This window comes from Cervus elaphus, chromosome 3 (genome assembly GCF_910594005.1).
Source record: "Cervus elaphus chromosome 3, mCerEla1.1, whole genome shotgun sequence".
Lineage (NCBI taxonomy): Eukaryota > Metazoa > Chordata > Mammalia > Artiodactyla > Cervidae > Cervus > Cervus elaphus.
In genome coordinates, this window is record NC_057817.1 from 55,282,308 (window position 1) to 55,288,307 (window position 6,000).

The following is a 6,000-nucleotide window of genomic DNA, read 5'->3' on the forward strand; positions in this document are numbered from 1 at the left end:
TGAATAAAAAAATGCTGTTTTGAGAAAGGTGATGAAGAAAGCCTGCTTCCTGCCTTCCAGGCTGGAGCAGAGGACCTTCCACACCTCTCTACTCAAAGTGGTAACTTCCAAGGCACTTTTCCTTCAGTCCCATCTTTCTTCCATCTCGGTATCTTTTGGGCAGCTTTTTTTGTTTTGATTTTATTGTCTTTCCAGAGTAGGGTGGAAATGGAGGTGGTGAACTCACTCACTTTCTCTATCTCTCCTGATTCATGTGGCCAAATGCTGATTTGTATTCTACACCAGACACTGTGTATTGTTATTTAATTCTCATGACAATCCTGTGAGGTAGGGACTGTCTTTGTTTTACAGATGAGAAAACCTAGTCTCTGGGAGGTCAGAGTCACACAACTTGAGAGTGCTGAAGCCAAGAGTCTGACTCGGAGAGTGGTCAGGGCAGGCAGCTAAGGTAGAAAAGACATTGCACTTGGGGTCAGAGGCCTGGGTTTGGATCCTGGCTCCATCACTGACTAATGGGACCTTGGCAAGTCATACCTACTGCTGTGTCTCAGCCTCAGCCTTCTCAAGTGCAAAGAATTAATCATGGTGCCTGGTTCACTAGGCAGATGACGGGATTTGAGCAAAGTGATTCCTTAACCCAGGGCTGGACTCCGCATTGCTCCGGCAATGTCCGCTGTAGCAGCGCAGCATGTGAAAGGCTGCCCTGCAGCTCGCTCCCAGCCACCCCGCCTCCGGGCGCCCAGGCCCTGCGTCTGCATTTCCCCTCCTCTTGAGTAAATGGACGCATCAGGCCCTTGCTACATGGGGCTCACAACAGGGCAGATGAGTGAGGGGGGAGCGTGTCAGCAAGATCACTGTCACAGTCTTTCTTTTCTTTTTTTTAATTTATTTTTATTAGTTGGAGGCTAATTACTTTACAATATTGTAGTGGTTTTTGCCATACATTGACATGAATCAGCCATGGATTTACATGTATTCCCCATCCCGATCCCCCCTCCCACCTCCCTGTCACAGTCTTTCTGTAACCTTGACGTGTTAGAGCTAAAATTAAGGGCTCAACTTCTAACTGATTGTGCACGGCAAAAGTAATCGGCTGCCACTTTCGAGATTAGATTACAAACAGCCTCTGACTTCCATCTGTTCACTCTCTCACCCTCTCCATCACTGCCTGACTCAGTCCCTCAGAGGGGAGGTAGCTCCCGTGGAGTGAGCTGGCATCGATGGTGAGGAGCTGGTGTCCCAGCCAGCGGGCGCCTGACACTTGCCAGCAGCCCAGGCGTGAGCTGGGAGCAGCCCCTCTCCCGGGGCAGCCCTGGGACGAGGGGAGCCTGGGTGCCACCTTGACTGCAGTTTTGTGAGAGCCACAGACACCGAGCTAAGTCGCACTCGGGTTTCTGACTCAGAAACCATGAGTTATAAAACGCTTCTTGTTTCAAGTTCCCAAGTTCTGAGATGACACAGCACGGAAGGCTGTTGAGGGGTGTAGTTTTTCTGGGAGAAGCAGCAGAGACTTCTCAGAGGTGTGTCTGTGCTTGGTTTGGAAGGGCGGACTGGACATACACTGGAGAAATGGAGAAATGTTCTCAGACGGGGGAACAGCAGGCAGGCGTATTCCGGAAGTGGGAATCTGCTTTGGCAGAAATCACCTGACCTCCCCGTGGGCCTAGATGGAAACGCCCACCGGAGGCGTCGGGTGTGCTCAGCTCTGCGCTCAACTGAGCGATCTTGGGTGAACTAAACGAGCTTTTCTAGACTGTTTCCTCCTCTGGGGACTGCAGTTTGAACAAGATCTTCAAGGCACCTTCCTTCTACCATCTCGTCACCCAATACAGCTCAGAGAGGGGACCATGTATAATGTGGCTATTTGGAGATTGACCACACGGGGGCGATGTGATCTCATTTGAACAGCTTCCATATTTAAACTGCTACTCAAGAGAAAAATCTGCCTTTTGGGGTCCATTGATGGGTCTCTATAACATCTCCTTTCTGTTTTTTATTGGTAACTTTTTAAAATTGGAAATTGCAGACATGCTCACTATCATAAATCTGAAAACAACCTAAGTGTTCTATTCACAGCCTTTCTATGACCCATGTTTGAAAAATGTGCACTGACAATCAGAAACTCTCATTTGTTGACTAAAAAACTAAACTATTGATAAAAAGAAACATTTCCAAAGGCATAAGTAGGCATAAATGCTTGAAAATAAATCAGATACTTAATAATACCAAAATATGTTAAAACAAATTCCATCTTTTTCTTCTAATGTTTCATATATGGTTTTTATTATTGTGTCATCAGTGGGTCAAAAACACACTTAAAAAAAATCACAAGCAAAAGTTATGTAAGTTATGCACTCCAAGTGCATTTCATCCAAAGCGTATTATTCTAATATTTTGGTGTATGTCTACCTTAACTATCTCTCTCTCTATTTATTTACCTGAATATGTATTTTATATGGACAATTTGCTGTTTTTTACTTTGCTTTTTATCAGGTAATAATACATTGTGAATATTTTTCCATGTCAATAAATCAACTTTTGAAAACAAAAATTTTCTTTTAGAATAGTTTTAGGTTGACAGAAAAATACAAAGATAATTGACAGAAAAATTGCAAAGTTTTAGATTGACAGAAAAATTGCAATCTCATACACCCCACTTCTGGTTTCCAGTATTAGTAACATCTTAAATTAGTATGATACATTTGTCACATAGTTGATAAACTAACTATGATACATTATTATTACCTAAGATCCATGTTTTATTTAGATGTCTTTAGTTTTTGCCTAATGTCCTTTTGTCTCTTCCAGGATACCACAGTGCACTTAGCTGTTATGTCCCCTTTGTTTCTCAGAGGCCCCTTGTTTTGGATGACCTCAGAGGTTTTGGATGACCTTGACAGCTTTGAGGAGCACTGGTGAGATATTTTGTAGCCTGTTCCTGTATTGAAATTTTCTGATGAGGAGACTGGAATTATCGGTTTTAGGAGGAAAGCCAAGAGGTGACGCGCCTTTCACATCACATCAGATCAAAGGTGCACACTATCACCTGATTTCCACTACTGATGTTGACCTTTATCATGAAGTGGTGTTTTTCAGGCTACTCGGTAAAGTTACTGTTTTTACTGCTTCTTTCCAGAAAGCTCTATGTACAGCCCACACTTAAAGATATGCTTCCCTTCCTTGAGGGTGGACTATCTATTAAGTTGTTTGAATTTTAAAAAAAAAATATATTTTGGTCTCACTGCATGGCACTGGGACCTTAGTTCCCCTACCAGAGATTGAGTTTTCAGCATTGCAAGGCAGACTCTTAGCCCTGGGACCACCAAGGAAGTCTTGAGCTTTTTTTAAAAAATAAATTATTATTATTATTTTTTTTTACAAAAATTATTTTTAATTTTTTTTTTTTGGCTGTCCTGGGTCTTTGTTGGTTTGCTCAGCTTTCTCTAGTTGCGGTGACAGGGGCTACTCTTTTTGGTGTGAGGGCTTCTCTTTGCAGTGGCTTCTCTTGTTGAGGAGCACAGGCTCTCGGCACATGGACTTCAGGAGCTGGAATACACTCAGGCTCAGTATTTGTGGGGCACAGGCTTAGTTGCTCCACAGCATGTGGGATCTTCCCAGACCAGGGATTGAACCTATGTCCCCTGCATTGGCAGGCCATTCTTATCTTCTATGGCACTAGGGAAACCCCGAATTCTTAATAAATAAACGTATTGCAACCTAAAATAGAAAAAAAAAAAAAAAACCAAATAAGACTGCCTTGGATTAGGAGGATTTCATAGAACTCTGCTGTGCTGTGCTGAGTCTCTCAGTCTTGTCCGATTCTTTGTGACCCCATGGACTGCAGCCCACCAGGCTCCTGTGTCCATGGGGATTCTCCGGGCAAGAAGACTAGAGTGGGTTGCCATTTCCTTTTCCAGGGGATCTTCCTGACCTAGGAATCGAACTGGGGTCTCCTGCATTGCAGGGGGATTCTTTACCAGCTGAGCTACCACTGAGAGAATCAATTCTTAGGTAGGTTGATGAGAAGTCCGGGGTCCCGGAGGAGGAGAAAGGGGTCTGGGGCTCTTGAGGAGGAGGAAAGGATGAAAAATTTTTTCTGCATTCCTTAGTCTTAGTCACATAAAATGTTTTTTTTTTTTTCTTCTTCTTTAAGCCTAGAGTTAAAGATTACACAACAAAACAACTCAGTTTAAACTCTGTACTAAGGATTATATAACAGCAATGTATCCTGCTTGAGGACATGTTTCTCCTTGAGAACCTTCTGACCAATCCTGTTACCTTAAAATGTATATTGTGGGAGTGGGTCTGGTAAGACCTTTATAAACTTGAGACATTCTTCTGATTTACTGTAATAACCAATTGAAAAACTATATAGCTCCCTTGCTAAGACTAGCAAGAGGGGTGCTCTCCATCCCCCTTCTGATGTCTGTCAGAAGCTTTCTCTGTCCCTTTTTATACTTTAATAAAACTCTGCTACACAAAAGCTCTTGAGTGATCAAGTCTGGTCCCTGGTCCCGAAGCTAAATCTTCTTCGGAGATCACCAGTCCAACATTGTTCATTGTAAGCTATCACCATGGAGTAGGAGATCACAACCCAGTCCAGTATTCTTGCCTGGAAAATACCCTGGACAGAGAAGGCTGGAAGTCCATAGTCCATGGAGATATAAAAGTCAGTCATGACTGAATAACTGAGTGCGCGTGTGTGTGTGTGTGCGCGCGCGCACACACACACACACACACACAACTCTAAACAGGAGATGAACCAGTGGCAAAGAAAGCTTCTTTCTTGGTTGTGTGATACATGTCTTTCCAAGGACTGGAATTTCTCTCTGGTCCTTATTCTTTGAGCCGTTAGAGTTTGAGGCATCCTCTCTGGTCACTGTGTTACCTCCCTCCCCCACTGTTGGTGACATAATTTATTCCAGCTGAGATCTGTTTCCTCTTTCTAACATCTTCCTCAGTAGCTGGGGAGCAAGTTGATGCCTGGGGTGGGTTGGGAAGTTCCTCCAGAAGTCAGACCTGTTTCTATTTTAGCAGTTTCCTTTCTTTGAGGATTAGCACAGTCTTACAAAAGGATTTTGAGAAAGTGCTGTCCCGGTTTCTAGGCACTGGAAAGAAGAAGCTTAGGGACTCACTGTGGGAGTGGGCAGAGGGCAGCCCCTGGGGCAGTGAGCTGGGCAGTTCAGCAGACAGACCCTGGTGGGGAGCTGGAACACGAGATTTCTGAACCCGGCTTCGTTCAGGCCTGGCTGAGGAGCCCTGGACACAACCCAGACTCTGGCCTTGTGGCATCAGGCCTGGCTGAGGGGCCCTGGACACAACCTAGACCCTTTGGCCTTGTGGCATCTGTTTTGTCCTTGGGGTGTGGACTCCAGCCCCCAGGCCCGACTGCAGGGAATTAGAGAGGCTGAGCCGCTGCTTCCTTGCTCCCCATCATCAGACAGAACCCTCTCCCTCTCTTCAGCTTCCGCTGATAGTTTCCCTCCCCACCTCTCCTCTGGGAATCAGGCTCTGGGGGACTGAACTTCCCTCCTGGGCGTCAGGGAGGGCCGACCTGGGGCCATGGGGACTCGGGAGCAGGTAAAAGCCCCACCTGCCTTCTCTGTGAAGCCTTGCTCCTGCGTCTTCTCTTTTTCTCTCCAGCTCTTGCTTTCACTCCAGTCCTGCCTCCTGCTGGATCCATTTTTCTCCCAGTCTCCTTCTGCCAGCTTCATTCATTCTGCACTGTGCACCCTGCTTTCTGCCCGTATCCTCCAGAACTTGGTGAGAGGGGCCAGTCCTCTGTGTCTCTCCAGTTCCAGCCTCAAGGAGGGACCGCCTCAGCTCCCCTAGTTTCTGTCCTTCTGAGGGGCGATGCCAGCACCCAGGTGCTGATAGATCCACTCCTGCCCCCTGAGAGGGTCTTGTGGACCTACCCGCATGCCTTCCCTGCTGCGGCTCGAGCCTCTGTCCTTGCCAGGCTGCCCCCTCCGCTCCCCCCTCCAGTCTGGCCTTGGGGCC